Here is a 17,554-nt window from a genome sequence, read left to right as displayed (position 1 = left end):
AATCGTTCTTCTATTCTTTCTGGAATTCCTTCTGTAGTTCCTCCAGGAACTTATCCGAAACTGTCAGGCATTTCTCCGAAAAATCCTCCAGGAAATCCTTTGTAGTTTCCTCTAGGAGCTCCTCCATAAGATTGTCCAGAAATTCCTGCGAAAGTACATCCAAGAATTCCTTCGGAAAATCCTCCAGAACTCCTCCGGTAGTTCCTTCACGAATTCCTCCAGCAGGTCTTCCAAAAATTCTTCCGAAAGTTCCCCAGGAATTCCTGCGGAACTCCAGAGATCCTTCAGGAAGTTCCTCCATAAATTCCTTCGGAAGTTTCTTCAGGAATTCCTTTGGAAGAATGATTCTCCAAGAATGTTGCTGAAAAATTCGGAAGTACACTCACCTCAAGAAGCTCCTCCAAGAATTCATCCAGAACTACCTCCAAGAATTCTTCCGGAAGTTTCTTCAGGAATACCACCGGAAATTCTTTCAGTAATATCCTTCAGAAATTCATCAGGAAAATCCTTCAGGAATTCCTTCAGAAAATCCCTCCGGAATTTTTCAGTGATGGACTTCCTCCTGAAAATCCTCCAATTTCTCCGAAAGTTGCTTTAGTAAGTCCTTTGGATGTTCGAACAGGAATTCCTCGGGAAATTTCTTCATTAAGAACCATCCACAAGAAATTAGTAAAAGTAGAAAGAAGCTCCATTAGGAATTATTCGGAAATCGCTCCACAATTTTAATCGGAAGTTAATTCACAAAATTCTCAAGTATTTCATAGTAAGTGTTGAATCTATACAGGGTATTCTTTAAATAGAAATTTGGAAGAATCCCACGTGGAAATTCAGTTTAAAAATCCTGTGGAATTACCAAATACTCAGTTGAAAATTCAGGGAAACTGGTTATACACATATACATAAACAAGGAGATGATTAAGTTAACAAACTAATTGGATTTTGAAGTTTCTTGCTGATAATAATTATAAATCTACGAAGTACACCGTAACTATGCTTTGTTATGCTATGCTATATTTCTCGCTGTAAATATTCATATTGAAGACATTTGAAGACATTTTTAAACGACTGTGAAGACATTTGAAAATATCATCTGGCATCCCTGGTGCGCGCACCAAAAGTGCAAAAAGTTTAGCTCATTTTTAATGCACTTACCCTCAATCGATTTACTCACAACAAATTGCATTGGACACTTCCCTCCCTTTTCATACGAGAGTTTGGCAGAAGGACGGTCACGAGATTTATATCATAACAAATATTGCCCTCCGCTCGCTTGATGGGAATGACATTTTCGTTTTCTTTTTGTGTAGTCGGAGCTTCAGTTTAACAAACATCCAAATGTGATATCCTTAAAATATATAACTGGGTAAAATAAAAAATGGGTATGTACATCAAAAGATTGGAAAAGGAAAAAAATGTCGAAATTCTTATTAGCATATTGTAGATCAAGTTGAAAACCGAACCGAGATCTCGCATTTTCAACTGGATCTACAATATCTTTGCTTGAAATAATCCGATTTTCATAGAAATGACAAGTTTTTCTTTTTAACTCCTAACTACTACCTCATCTACTTTCAAGCAAACACATTTTACGAAGGTCGAGAAAGGCACCATCACCGCTAGGTGGATTAATCTGGGTTTTTGCGGGTGGTTTAAAAAGGGTTTCTGAATGCTCTTATAATAGGTTTATAGTGATTATCTGGAGAGGGCCACTTGGCAATATCTTACACTTATAGTGGTCATCAGAAGGTTGCCGTGTATTATTCGGTTTTATTGTTAGATCTTATAAACATATCTTGAAAACCATTCCTAGAGCGGAATAAAACTTGAAATGTTACTTGGGTGGGCTTGTGCTTTTGAAGCGGCACACAGTCGCTTTGATAGAGTCTGATTACGGGCACTTGTGGTTTTTTGGGAGGGATTTTAGCAGAGCCCACTGCTAAATCCCACCACGCCCTAGGCAGTTCTCCCTGACTCACAGACAGCTGGGGAGGGGTCGTCAAGCCCTTGGACATGGTCCATGCTGTCCCTGCTGCCCCCATGGGCCGCCCTCTTATTCGGTTCTATTTGATGCCCTGATGCTCTGGACAAAATTTCAGCCAAATCGGTCAACGTTTGGGCAGTGCCAAACTCGTTGGAAGTTTATATGGAAAAATTTATGCAGAAACATCCAAAAACAGTGATTTGCAGTTGGACGGCACAATTTACGATCAAGAACCATGATACTCATTCAGTTTTTGTAAAATAAAATACAGAATGTTATGCTGAAAACCGCGGCCCATCAAAAAAAATTGAAAAAAGTTTTTCCCATACTAATTTGAGCCACCCTATTGAACATGTTATCTATCGGATGCGGATTTGGGTGTTAAATTCATTTTGTGCGGTCGGAAAGTAAATCGGACGCATAACTTTCGCGGGAGCTTTCGTCCTGTGCTGATTACGCGTATTTCGATTAGCAAGCAAAACGGTCGTGCGATCCGAGATATTTTGTTTTGCTCTGTACTGTTCGGAAAGTAAATCAATTAATGCGCGTTTTTAATTGCGTTTCATATAATTCTCTCCCATAGATCGCATCACTCGGAGGAAAACTAGAAAATGGTGTGTGGCGCAAACGCATGAATCATCAGCTGTATCAAGTATATAAAGGAGAAAATATTGTGAATCGTATAAAATACGGCAGACTTCAGTGGGCTGGTCATTTAGTGCGAATATCAGAAGAAAGAATAGCGAAAACAATATCCAACAGAGAACCAGATAGGGGCCGGCGACTTCGTGGAAGGCCACGAACACGCCGACTGCACGTAGTGGAATCGGACCTGGGGACTCTAAACGGTCGGGGAACCTGAAGGAAAATCGCCCAAGACCGACGATTATGGAGCTCTACAATACGCCAGACATAGGTGTATCGACGCTGTAACCAACCAGGTATCCAGGTAGGTAGATCGCATCACTCACCAAAGTGATTCCAGTTAAAATGTCCTATACAACTAACACAATACCACATCCCAAGACAATCGTGGAGATGCAGAGGTGTTCTCGGTATCTAGTAGCAACGAAAGTCGAGCTAACAATCCTTCCTTTCCTATATGACCGTAAGGACGTGGCCGGCGCCGTTATTGACTTAAAATACGTGAACTTCTGAAACGTGTACATTGAGAATGATTAGCAAATCCCATGCTCCATTCACATGGTTCTCTGTGCCATTTCACAAGTTCCAGACAATCACGGAATAGCAACTACGAATTAAACGGTTATAATGCTCATGCTTATTAGTGAGGAAAAGCAAGTGAGTAAAGGGGTGTATGCATGAGATAGAGATCTGTTTGTCTTCGGGAAGTCGCGTTGATTTAAGGTGACTCGGGGAGGCACTAAACACCGTGTTATTTCTTCTATCTTTCGTCTCTTTCTAGCATTATCACCTCGCAACTTTGGAGCGGCGTATTTCGGTTTTCAGTTGTTTGATGTAACTGTAAATGTATCAGCATGTAGATTGCGAGTAAGCACGCGCCGGTAATACTTGAAATGAAAATGATGACGATTTGATGATTGTTAGTGCTTCCCGTGTAACCTTAAAGAAGCCATCATCTCCTCTGTTCGCCTTACACCGGGCAAAGGCGTTCATTTAAAGAAGGCATCATCTTTTCGCCTTATACCCGGCAAACACGTTCTTTTAAAGTGGGCATTATTTCCTCTATTACTCAGTTTTTAGAATAGTACTTTTACAGTTGATAATGGGGTGGAATAACAGTTTAAGTTAATTAGACCAAAAATCAAAACAATCTTTAATGCGTTTCTCTAAGTATCTCTAAGTTTATGTTATTCTTTGCAAAGATTGTCATTTTGCGATTGATCGATATCTGTTGGTGTGAACAATAATAATGGAACTCTAAAGATTCGAAATGTTTTCGGGATAATGACCTTTCGCGGTAGCGTCTCATTCGGCTTTTGGGGGTACGTACTGTCCCATTTGGCTTTCAGGAGTACTGTCCAATTCGGGGTAGTATCCTTCGTGATATGTGTACATTCAGGATAGCCCAACAAAACACGAACTAAATTGCACAAATTAGATGAACTTTCATTGTTCGGAGGTCCAAAACATATGTTTGTCTCTAAGATGTTATGTTCATCAGAAACGAACATCAATCAGTCCTTATTCGGAAATAGCAATGAAATAATTCTGTCAAATCCAGAGCTTGAAATAATCGATTTGTTTTATGAAGCTAATAAGTTTTCTTTGTCATTTCACTTCTAAACGTACCGTCGTGCGGGGCTTCTTTTGACTACGCGGGCTACTTTGGATTTTCAATTTTCTGAGAAAATTAACCGAAATAAATACAAAATTTGAAACAGAAAGTTGCCATCCAACTATCAACGATACACCTAAATGATGATAATGGAAATTTGATAGTAATTTACGTTATAATTTTTGTATCAAAATGTCCAAAGTAGCCCCCGATTTGTCAAAAGAAGTTCCGCACGACGGTATTCATATTTGGCTCGGCACTTTCAATTTTCGAATGAATATGGTCCAGTGAGTATTTATTTCAATTTCCCAAATTATTAAATTGCCGTCAAACTGAACACATTTTTGATTATTTATATAAATACACGCGTAGATATAATACCGACGATCAATTTAGAGGCACTTTTAGTGGAAATGTAATTAAAATCAAGGTCAGAGGTGAGCCAGCCTAGGGCTGTAAGCCTCTTTAATAAAGAAATTTAAAAAAAAAAACAATCCAGGCCAATTTTCGGGCTTAGTTGCATAGGAGCGTAACTGTATAATCGATTTCTCTTCTTCGATGTATTCTTATTATTATTGTACCGAATTACGCTAGTTTGTCGATGATTCAAGTAAGTCATTCTATATTTTTCAATTGAATTATTATCAAAACACGAATGTCAAAACTCGGATAAAATGTGCTTCATGAAGGTGATTATTTTATGCTCTGATTGTATCACTCAGGCAAATGAACATACGAAATACATAAGGCAGAAATTATGAATCTACAAGATTGTTGAAAATCGTTGAAACATAAGTCTCTCATGCTGTTCATCCTGAGCTTTTCAAATTTCATTGTTAGGACGTACGTCGTTCATTCGTTGCATGTAAAGAATTTCATAAGACACCTTTTGGTATTTTGTTCAAAGTTGATTTGAAGGAAATCATAAGGCACTTTATGAGCGTCATCATGCTCATTTTAAAGTTCGGAATTTGAAAAATCGGAAGGGAAAAGTTTCAGTCAAGAGAATCATGTTCTCACACATTTTAAGGTTTTTCAAGTCTAGCGGTTGTGTTTTTCATCGAGGGTGCTACATCGAGGGTGTTGAAGTGTTTTCAAGTGTCAATGGTGAATAATAAGTGTTCAAAAGCAAATTAATAATTGCACTATTAACATGTGCGGGGGAATAGTTTTAATTCGATTAGATTAGATTAGTAACTTTTTCTAGATTCGAAGACAGTTGAAAACGCGTTCTACACCTCTTGTTTATTCATACTCCCTCGATGTCCTCGACACAACCGAAAAACGAATTGAAAATCACATATGCATAATCATGAATGAACCAATCAGTTTAATTATTTTCTGACATTTAGCACATGGTCATAAATCGAGAAAAAATTCAATATGCTCGAATTAGGAATTCATAATGCAGCATTATGAATCGATTAATATGTAGGAAAATGCAATACTGAATTCATAAATCTGCATTATGAATTAATTAAGATGTTTCATAAGAATTACGAAATTCATAAGGCGTGATTATGGCCTTTACACACTACTTTTGCAATTCATAAGGTAGGGTTATGGATTGATTAATGTCCATCGTACAGCGTTCATAATGCTTCATTGGAATTTCATAAAAATGCCTTAAGAAAATGTTATGTTTTGTATTGACTATGAAAATTTAATTCATAATGAATCCTTTTGAATTTTAAACTCATAACTTGTGGCAAATTTCCAAAAGGCAGAATTATGATATTCGATAGCCAATTTGCCTGAGTGATATGTATCGCATGTACCTTCGAGTATTCTTTTAAACATGTCTGGAGTTTTTCAAGATTTTTTTCGATGATTTTTTCAAAGTTTCTCCGTTCATGCGGTAATTCTTCTGAAAATTGGATTGAGATAATATTTATTCCTTTCAAAATGCTTAACATGATTTTTTGGCAGCGGCAACTGGTAATTCTTTTAAATAATTTAACATGAATTCCTCTGGATACTTTCCCGTGTATTCATTTGGTAGTTTTAACTTCCATCAGATATTTTCTGAGAATTCTCCCAATGTTTGTCGGAAAATTCCCGATGACATTTTTTACTTCAGGTTTCAGATAATTTACTCCTTAGCGGAATTTTATAATCATTTTTTTCGGAAGTTCGTGTAGAAATTCCTTTAATTATTATTCTTGAAATTATTCCGCAAATTCACTTCATTGAAAATCTGCTCCGGTAATTACTGAGATAACAACTAAGAAAACTCCATCGATATTCCTTCGGGAATTCTGAAATTATCATTATCATTATCATTATCATTGAGCAATTCGCACAAATTCGTAGGTGGTACAAGCCAAGACTATTGTATGAGAGTAGCATCATTTTCATCCGTTACCACAGATATTGATTTGGGACTAATCACTATCTCTTAGATGGAAGCGATGCACTCTCCAATAGTCGAGATCTGTCCTGGCCACGTCCTTGCGAATGCTGAGGAAGGGGAAGGATGGTTTGTTGGACACCTACTTAAGAAAGATGCAGAGAACTCTACGACCTCTCATAGGTGCCACGGGAGGTTTTGGGATTGCGTGGAAGGTTATAACAGTAGGAATCGTTTTGGTAGAACGTGAAACACAGAAAGAACTAAGATAGAAATACAAAGTAGGAAAGGGACGAGCCTGGAATTGAACCCACGACCTCCTGCTTATAAGGCAGAAGCGGTAGCCACTAGACCACCGAGCTCGTTTCCTTCGGGAATTCTGAAATTCTTCCTAAAATAAAATTCCAGATGAATTCCCATTAAAAATGAACCGGTTCCAGTTTCTTGACAACAGAAACCCAAAATCGTTCCCATTAAAAGTGGTACATGTGCATTCTAAAAGTCATTCTCAATAGAGGCGGTCCATCTTGGAACTCAAAATAGTGTAAAAACCTGAAGCTCAAACAGCCATATTGCCGAGCTTTCGTTTAAATTAGCTGATTTCGATGGGTAGAGCTGTACATATCCCACTGTTTCGGGTAACGAAATGGCCATGCATTGTGATATAATACCAGAAAACAAAATGTGCATAACTACAGATTTAGTTATCAAAAATAACTTTTTTGTTAATCCGATTCTAGATCTTTCCAAATAGATTTATGCAAAAGACTCAACGTTTACATTAATGGTTTATGAACCACTTTTCTAGCAACGGTTCAAATATCAGAGCCGTTCAAGTTCCGGATAACTTCCATGGGAATCATGAAAAAAATCATTTTACAAATGTATTCTCAGCGTAATTCCATTAGAAACATCCATAACAAATTAGAAACGAACTTTCTCAGAGATTCCCATAGCAAATTTCCACAAAGGATTTCCAGAAAATTTCATAACAAATTTCCACAAAGGAATTAAAAGAGAAATAATCACTTCGAATTACGAGAGAATTCCCACAAGGAAAATCGATAAAATAAACATAATTGATAAGTTAATTAACAAAATTTTCTACAGGAATAAACAAAAAAAAAAAAGAATTACCAGAAGAATTTCTAAAGACATTTTCAGGGTCTTTTTCGAATGTTTTCCTCCGAAAATTCACGATTCCAATTCACGGGAGATTCCCACTTAAATTTCAAGAGAAATTTTTTCACGATGATTTTAAGAGCAATTTTAAAAGAAGTTCACAGATTTTTTCCGAGTGTACCTTTATAAATGTGCGGAAGAGTTTCATGCAATTCCCACAGTTCCGATAACAAGAGGAAAACAAAAATAGTTTTGAACAATGCTGAAATAATCATCGTATCATATTATTCAATATTTAATGCATATGAGAGCAAGAATATAAGGAAATCCAATATTTTTAATTCTCTATTAAACACTCACCGGAAAGGTGTGTGCTGTAAGACAGTTGAATAACTTTGTTCTGTCTTCCCTTCAATTTACCCCTTTATGCGAAGACGGGGAATCATCTGCGAAAAACTGCTTCACTTTATACGTTGGATACAATCCTAGCCCAAACGGATAAACGCCTCTATGAAATGAAGTGAGTGAAGTCTTACTTTTCCTTTTGCCGAGCTTCTCATCCACTTAGCTGGGTGGCAGCCCCCTGTTGCTTGTTGGTCCTTTGTGTTTCCTTTTTCCGCTTTCAGTTTTTCACACACTGACACATACGCACTTGAACATAACACAGAAGAACGAGCACTTTTCACGGTTTTACGTTTCCGCGTATTTTTTTTCTTCGCTTTGATCCACAGGTTGTGCGTCGTTGTTGTTTTTTTTTGTCGTCGTAGTTGCACGGTCGCGTCTTTCGCGGTTCACTTCCAGCCCGAATCTGAATGGAGTCAATCCCCCCGGAGATCACTTCGCTTGAATCACTTGATCCGTTCTCGAACGCAGCTCACGATTGTTTACAGAAATAGTTGCGGGAAGAAATTCACACCGCCAAAACTCGCACTTTGTACCACGGCGTAAACTCTGTGTCGATCGCACGCATCAGATTGTGATCCAACTTGAGGTGCAGTTTTCTCTCTATCTCTGGTCCGAGGTAGATCGCGGACTTACTTTTTCCTACGTGGGATAAAAATAGACGCAAAGCGAACGTTTCGATCGCGTTCGCACACCCGCACTAATAATCGTCCTCCGAAGCTCGTTCTCCAGCCAGCATCCGACTAAGACGACGGTGGACACCAACCAGTAGCAAGGTTCTACTGCCACCCGACGCGATGCCAGTTGGAACCCAACTGTTGTCGTCCGGCGATGGCCATGATATCAGCGAAGTCGTCTTCCATCGTTCCATCCCTTATCTACCGTTTTTTCGTACATAACAGGAGAGCGATCAAACCGCAAAATCACAATGAGCCACTATTTATCGCACCACCCAACTGACTCTATTTCCACGCCGGGGTGGGTCAACTCGGCAGCCACTTTGCAGTAGGCTGTGAAAATGCATCAGTTGCACCGCAAAAAATAATGCAATCACCGCCGACTACACCGCTTCCCACCTACCCAACGCTCGACGGATCCACAATGTTTACACTCTATGCGCGCGCGTTACGTCTCAGGCTCCGGTTCATCATCGTCGTCATCACACGTTTGCAACCAAGTACCTACTCGTCCGCTGGCAGACTGAATGGCCGACTGTAGTGATTCCTCTGGTGCACCCCGACATGTAGCTGTGTTTTCCCGAAAAATGCGCGCCCTCAAGCATCATCGTCGTCGTCGTCGTCGTCATCATCATCGCCATCAGCATCAATATCATTATCGGCAGGCAGGCAGAGGCCAGGCCGACGTCGAAGCAACAACAAAGTTTGGGCGATGGGATGCCACAGTCAGTGGCGTGCTCAGATGAGAGGGAAAATCTATTGGGTGGTGGTGGGAAATGATGCGTACTACTGTGCAAGAAGTGTGTTCATGTACGGAAAATTAGTAAAATAACAAACAACAACAAACTTACTTATGGATCCTGTACACCTCCGGTGGTGCAAAGGGTCGACTTGAAAGCTCTCCATCCTGAGCGTTGCCCGGCTATCGCGTTAACCTGTTGCCAGGTTAGATTTCGGTCGACTTCTTTTATTTCTTTATTGAGGCTTCGCCGCCATGAGCCTCTGGGTCTGCCTCTGCTGCGATGTCCCGTTGGGTTCCAGTCTAATGCTTGTTTACAGATTTCGTTTCCGAGATCTAGTTGTGAGGCCACCAGGCCCGAATTATATACCGCAGGCATCTGTCAATGAACACCTGCAGCCGTTGAGTGTTCTCCACTGATACACACCATGTTTCGCTAGCGTATAACAGCACAGATTTCACGTTAGAGTTGAAAATTCGTATTTTGGTGCGTTCACTTATCTGCCCGGTTTTGCTTTCTTGATCCGTGCGCCTATGTCGATCTTGGTACCGCCGTCTAACGCCATTTGGCTACCAAGATATTGGAAGCTTTCAACATTCTCCACTGGTTGCCCGGCTACTGTGAAACTGGAAGGAGTCACCGTGTTTACATCCAACGATTTGGTTTTGTTGACTTTGATGACTAAACCTGCCGAGAAGGAGCGCTCGGCAAGGTCGTTGAGCTTACTCTGCATATCAGAGCGCCGTTGCGCGAGGAGTGCAACGTCATCAGCCAATTCGAAGTCGTTTAGGTGCTCCATGGTTATAGGCTGCCATAACAGCCCGCGGTTTGGTTCACGGTCAATCGCATCTACCAGAATCTCATCGATTACGATGAGGAACAGTAACGGTGATAGAATACATCCTTGCCTCACACCAGCTACGACCCGGATAGGGTCGGACAGGACCCCATTGTGCAGCACTCTACACGAAAAGGCCTCGTACTGTGCTTCGATGAGGCCGATGATTTTCTCAGATACCAACTTGCGTCTCAGGGCGCCCCACATATTCTCGTGATTGATACGGTCGAAAGCTTTTTCGTAGTCAATGAATACCAAGTAAAGGGACTCTTGGAATTCGTTGACTTGCTCCGAATGATGCGGAGCGTGACAATATGGTCCACACAGGATCTTCCGGCACGGAATCCGGCTTGCTGCCGCCGGAGAGTCGCATCGATCTTCTCCTGAATCCGGGCTAGGATAATTTTGCATAGAACTTTGAGAATGGTACACAGCAACATAATGCCTCGCCAGTTATCGCATACAGTCAGGTCACCCTTTTTGGGCACCTTCACTAAGACACCTTGCACCCATTCGACCGGGAAAGTTGCGGTGTCCCAGATATTACGAAATAAACGATGCAGTAGTTGAGCGGATGTCATGGGGTCAGCTTTGAGCATCTCGACTGATATGCGATCGACCCCTGGGGCTTTATTCGATTTCATGCTTTGGATGGCTGTTTGAATCTCTAGCAGTGATGGAGTTTCGGTATTGACGCGTGTTATACGTCGGATCCTAGGCAGATAATGCCGAGGTGGTAATGGCCTGACTTGAAAAAGTTGTTCGAAGTGCTCGAACCAGCGTTTCAGCTGGTCAGTTGGGTCGGTCAATTACTGATCATTCGCGTCTTTGACAGGCATCGTTGCTTTCATCTTCGCCCCGCTTAAGCGTCGTGAGATATCGTAGAGGAGGCGAATGTCCCCGGTTGCGGCGGCTCTCTCTCCTTCGTCGGCCAAAGAGACTGCCCACGCTCGCTTGTCCCGTCGACATGAGCGTTTTACTTCCTTCTCAAGAGTTACGTATCGTTGACGGGCTAAGACTTTTGCTCCTCTGGTTTTCGATCGCTCTATCGCGGCTCCTCTATTTTCCTCCAGGTCTCATCGGTGAGCCATTTTTTTTCTCTGGGTGCACAGTTCGCCCAGATTGTTCTCGCTGGTAGCGATGAAGGCATTCTTGATGGCGGTCCATTGGTCTTCCACGCTGCCACCTTCCGGAATATCTGCAGCACGCGTCTCCAGTTCTTCAACGAAGGACCGTTTCACCGTGGCATCTTCCAGTCGGCGTGTGTTGAATCGTCGTCCAACTCTTTCCTCCTGCCGACGAATCCGCGCAATGCGCAGGCGTATTTCGCCGATGAGGAGGTGATGATCAGACGCGATATCGGCACTACGTTTATTCCGTACATCAGGAAGGCTCCGTTTCCATTTTCGGCTGATGCAGATGTGGTCGATTTGATTTTCTGTAAAGCCGTCACGGGAGACCCACGTGACCTTGTGAACCGGTTGATTAGGGAAGAGCGATCCCCCGATCACCATGTCGTTATTACCACAAAATTCTGAGAACAGCTCTCCGTTTTCGCTCATTTGTCCGATACCATGGCGACCCATAATGCGCTCATGGCTCGAGTTGTCGGATCCGATCTTCGCATTGAAGTCGCCCAAACAGATCTTGATATCACCCTTCGGAATTCTATCTACGACGGCATTGAGTTGACTGTAGAAGTTCTCTTTGCCTTGCAGATCGGCAGCATCGGTTGGCGCATAACATTGGATTATAGTAAGGTTTCGGACCCGTATTCTAAATCTGGCAACGGTTATCCTTTCACTGAAAGGCTCCCACTTCATAAGCGCAGAGTGTGCCTGGGCGCTTAGTGGGAAGCCAACTCCGCGATGCCGGGGAGCGTGTTCACCTCGTAAACCAGAGTATAGCAGAATTTTTCCCGACGGCGTTCTGTGTTCTCCAAAGTTTGGCCAACGAACTTCACTCAGTCCCAGGATCCCAAGCTTCATGCGACGTGCCTCATTGGCAAGTTGTGCCAATTTACCCTGCTGGGCTAGGTTTAAAACGTTCCATGTTCCTATTCGTGTCCGTTGTTTCGCGCTAAAAGTCGTCGCCGTAAAATCAGTCCGTATTCTTTCATTATCTGATTCTCGAACAAATTGATCTTTCGGGAACAATAGGTTGTTGGCCCAAGGTTCCCTATCCACCGGGATGGAGCTGCCATCTTAGGTATAGTTTCCGGGGAATAGCATTTCATACTCAGCCGCTCGATGCCAGAACAGACGCTGTTGGAGCCGCACCTCCTTGGTGGACAGACACTCGGTCAGTCGGGTCAATTTTTTTTAAAGTCCCACCCAACACCAGGACTAAGCTAGTGCGCTTTGAGCGACACACGGTCGCTTTGATAGGGCCTGCTTGGGGACACATGCAGCTTTTTATAGAAGTTCAACAGAGCCCACTGTCGAACCCCACCACATCCTAGGCAGACCCCACAGGACGCAACCTCTCACTTTTTTTTCCAGTAGGATGGGAATCTGCATCCAGACACCGGTGGGCTACCGGCGAACGGGGTTTAGCTATTGCCGTCCTGCTAAAACCACCCTGTTCACAGACCCTGAGTCTCCCCGGAACAGTCTTTTCGGCATTACTTCTGGGAGGGGTCCGTGCTACTACGCACGCCCACATACTAGCTACCCACTAGTTCCTCTACCTCATAACTAGCTACCCACTAGTTCCTCTACTACTTAACTAACTACCCGCTGGTACCTCACCCTCGAGACTAGCTACCCACTAGTCGGCGCTATCCGACTGCTGCTCGGCGCGCCAATTGCGCTGCAAGATGCTGGCAATCTGAGTGGTAGCGGCCGAGACCGCGTTCCACTTATCAACCTCTTGACACATCCTCTGGATAAGATTATCCGGAGTAGTGTCCCTCCCGCACACCTCTAGCATTCCGCTCCTAACATCGACGAAACGAGGACGTACGAATAGTACGTGCTCGGCAGTTTCGTCGACCCCTGGGCAGTCCGGGCAAATGGGAGAGTCCGTATGCCCAAACCTATGTAGGTACCACCTAAAGCAGCCATGGCCTGACAGGAACTGTGTCAGATGGAAGTGAACTTCCCCATGCCTCCTATTAACCCATCTTGATACGCTAGGTATCAGCCGATGGGTCCACCTACCCTTAGAAGAGTTATCCCAGTCCCGTTGCCACTTGATAGTCGAAGTGACTCTAATGGCTTTACGGGCTCCTCTGGTTTCGCGCATGTCGGATCTTTCCTCGTCTTCTCGTATGACTAGTCCAATGGGTAACATACACGCAATCACACAATCTGCATCCCGTGATACCGTGATACCGTGCACTTATCACTCTAAGACACGCTAGCCTGTGTACACTCTCCAGCTTCTGCAGGTTACGTTCGACGCTAAGCGCCGAGGCCCAAGCTGGACTGCCGTATCTAAGGATAGATACTGCAACCCCAGCTAATAACCTGCGTCTACTGGAGCGCACTCCCGAGCTATTGGACATCATCCTGGATAATGCCGCAATAGCTGTCGAAGCTCTCCTGCAGGCGTAATCTACGTGACTGCCGAAGTTCAGTCTATCGTCGATCAGCACCCCGAGGAGCTTCACCTCCCGCTTGGAAATGATCTCACAATCGCCCACGCGAACCACTGCCTCCTGTACCGACTTACGGTTGTTAACAACAACCAACTCTGTTTTGTGATGAGCTAGCCCCAGCTGCCTTGAGCTCATCCATTCCTCTACTATGGCGATCGCGTGGGCCGCCGTAAGTTCCACCTCCTCAATCGACTCTCCGTAAACCTCCAGCGTTATGTCGTCGGCGAAGCCAACGATCTTAACACCTGGGGGGAACTTCAGTCTTAAAACACTATCGTACATAGTGTTCCATAGCACCGGGCCCAGGATAGATCCCTGAGGAACTCCTGCGGTGATAGAAGCACTACCCTCCCCTTCACCTGTTCGTATAAGAGTACGCGATTCTGGAAAAAACTTTCCAAAATGTTGTACAGGCCCTCCGGAATGCCCAACCGGAGTAACGAGAGCGCGATGGCATCCCAGCTTGCGCTGTTGAATGCGTTATTGACGTTGAGCGTCACTATCGCACAGAATCGAGTTCCCCTCCGCTTGCGTTGTATCGCTACTTCCGCAGTTTTCACAACCGAGTTGATAGCATCCACCGTGGACCTACCCTTACGAAACCCAAACTGATTGCTTGACAGGCCGTTCGTACCTTCGGTGTACGGGGTAAGCCTGTTGAGGATAATCCTCTCAAGCAACTTCCCTGTGGTATCCAGTAGGCAGATTGGTCTGTACGCCGATGGGTCACCTGGTGGTTTCCCGGGCTTCGGCAACAGCACCAGCTTCTGTCTCTTCCACCTATCGGGGAAACTGCGCTCGTCCAGGCATCTCTGCATGGCTGTCCTGAACATGTCCGGGTTAGCCATGATCGCTGCCTTCAGAGCGAGGTTTGGAACTCCGTCGGGCCCCGGAGCTTTGTTCGTGTCACGGGTTCGGGCCACCGCAAGCAACTCTTCGTTCGTCACCGCTGCCACTTCAGCCACTTCAGCACTCGCGTTCTGCGGTGCTGGGGGTGGCCAAGGGCTTGTGGCATGGGACGGGAAGAGAACATCGATAATGCGATTCAACCTTTCCGGCGACCGTTCGAGAGGCGCCAGCCCCCCTCTGGTCTTCGCCATTACTATCCTGTAGGCATCGCCCCAAAGATTAGCATTGGCGTTCAGGCATATGTTGTCAAAACACTTCCTCTTACTGCTACTGATGGCCTTGTTAAGGGCCAACTTCGCAGCTTTGAACGTCAAGCGGCGTTCATCCCTCAACTGCTCAGAGCGAGCTCTCTGCATCCTTCGCCTAGCCCTAAGGCAGGTTGACCGAAGGTCTGCGATTGCTGCACTCCACCAGTATGCTGGAGGTCTACCGTTCCTCGGTGGTGCCCTCCTCTGCATACTGGCATCGCATGCACGTGACAGGACAGCTGTCAGTGCGTCCCCTGTAAGATTGTCGGTGTTACCCTCCAGTCCCAGCGCCGCGGTGAAAACTTCGCTGTCGAAGCTTTGGGCCTTCCACCCACGGACCTGACGGGGATTTCTCAACCTCGACTGCTGCACACCACAGCTGATCACGTAGCGGATGGCTAGGTGGTCGCTGTGGGTGTAGCCTTGGTCGACCCTCCAGTTCAGTCCCCCTAGGCCGGGGTACAGAACGTATCGTCAATGAACGACTCCACCACATTCCTACGGAACGTGCTGGTTGAGCCGTCATTGGCTAACACGACCTCCAACTTTGCTAGAGTCTCTAACAAAGCTTGACCTCTCTGATTGGTGCAGCGGCTTTCCCACTCCACCGCCCAAGCATTGAAGTCCCCCGCTATGACAACCGGCTTCCGACCTACAAGGTCGGACGATAGCCTATCGACCATCTGGGTGAATTGCTCTATTGGCCACCGTGGTGGGGCATAGCAGCTACAATAGAACACCCCGTTGATCTTAGCTATGGCGAAACCTTCGACAGGTGTGTGTACGACCTCATGGACCGGAAACCGGCCCATTGTGCAGATCGCCGCCATCTTGGAGTCGTCCGCGACCCAGTTTCCATTATTGACAGGGACACGGTACGGATCTGCAAGAATGGCAACGTCGGTCTCTGACTCAGAGACCGACTGCCACAGCAGCTGATGGGCAGTAGACAATGGTTAAAATTCAGCTGTGCTACCCGCACGGCGATTTCTTATTGCCACCCCACCACCGAAGGGACAAGTAGGTCTACCCATAACATGGTTACGGGCTTGCTTCCTACTAGCGCAGATAAGGCACCTTGGTGCTTTATCGCAGGCCTGCGCAAAATGTCCCTCTTCTCCACAACGACGACACAGGTTACTTCGGTCGGGCCCCTTGCACTCCCACGACTTGTGACCAGATTCGAAGCACCTAAAACACTTTTCGACTAAAGGTGGCTGGAATATGCTTACTGGGCATATTGACCATCCAACCTTCAGTTTCCCGACCGCCAGGACCTTTTTGGCGTCCGCTACCGGTAACTTGAACCAAGCTACCTGCGTGCCAAAGGGCCCACCTCTAAGACGAATAGAAGACCGCTCGACTTCTATATCGCACTGCAACTTTAACGACGAAATGAGGTCCTTTGCCTCGGTGGCTTCGTCCAGCTGTTTACACCCAGAGACCTCACTTCCACTCCCTCACCCAGGACCTCCTGGGCCATCCTCTTATAGACGGTACCGCTCGCCTTTGCTCCACGCTTCAGCACAAAGATCAGTTCGCCTGCCTTAGTGCGTCTGACGCTTCGCACGTCCTCACCCAGTGTCGAAAGCTTTTCGGCACCTCGCATGGTCTTAAGAACATCGGCGTACCTCTCTTTGTCGGTCTTGACCAACAAGCCTCACCTCTGTCCCTAAGTTTACTTGCGGGGTGAGGACCCTCTTCCCTCCTCTTAGCTCTGCTAACGAGCTGCCAGGGATTTTCGGTCCGCTGAGTAGTCCTCGCAGGTTGGCTACCATCACCCTTAGGTTTAGTAGCCTGGGCCACACCGTTGCCCTTCCCTCGTGGTTTCACCCGATTGGGTGCCCTCTCTCGACGATCGGGCGCCCTATCGGACTCGACCGTACCGCTGTCCGTAACAGTAAGGCGCCGCTTAACGTTACCGGACCGACCCTCTGTTTGGAGCGCGCCGCAGTCCCTCCCTCGCCGACACTCGGGGTGGTACCAATCACCTCTTGCATCGAAACCTTCCCTCCAAGGAAGGAGAAGGGTTCTGCCGGAGTACGTGTCTCACCCTTCTCGCTTCCAACCTCCCTCCTGGTGAGCGTGCCATGTTCGCGTTTTACCGCTTGAACCGACTGTCGAAGTACCAGAAGTTTCTGTTTCAGATCCTTGCTGATATTATTTCGACCGCTCGTGAACTCGATGATCTCATCGAGCTGCTTGGCGACTAACCGGATACCGGTTGGCCTGGTGTGTTGACTGCCTGAGCATCGCTCTGGCTGTCAACCCCTCCCGCTGGGGTAGTGCTAGTCCCGTGCAAACTAGTTACTGCCTCAACACCATTCTCCTCCCTAGTGGGAGGAGACCTCGCTAGACCCCTACTTGCGAAGGGGTCTCCCGCTGCGCCTACGGCGCCCCTACCTCTTGAAACTGGAGTACTTGAC

General features: G+C 45.4%; 1 protein-coding gene across 6 annotated transcripts in view; it reads right to left on the bottom strand.

Moving 5' to 3' along the window:
* The window catches only part of LOC134205857 (proton channel OtopLc), a 235,334-nt gene that overhangs the window by 203,961 nt on the left and 13,819 nt on the right, over positions 1 to 17,554 (bottom strand). For 3 of the 6 annotated variants that reach the window (XM_062681506.1, XM_062681512.1, XM_062681511.1), the window contains exon 1: positions 8,250 to 9,303. The exons of 1 other annotated variant lie outside the window; for it this stretch is intronic. The gene's annotated coding sequence lies outside the window, so the exon portion shown is untranslated. Of the gene's footprint in view, positions 1 to 8,073; positions 8,218 to 8,249; positions 9,304 to 17,554 lie in introns of those variants that run through there. 2 more of the 6 variants (XM_062681513.1, XM_062681508.1) reach the window with 2 other exon arrangements.

The sequence above is a fragment of the Armigeres subalbatus genome, chromosome 1 (assembly GCF_024139115.2).
Source record: "Armigeres subalbatus isolate Guangzhou_Male chromosome 1, GZ_Asu_2, whole genome shotgun sequence".
Taxonomy (NCBI): Eukaryota; Metazoa; Arthropoda; class Insecta; order Diptera; family Culicidae; genus Armigeres; species Armigeres subalbatus.
Note: the sequence above shows the minus strand (reverse complement) of the source record. Positions and strands in the feature narration are given on the sequence as shown.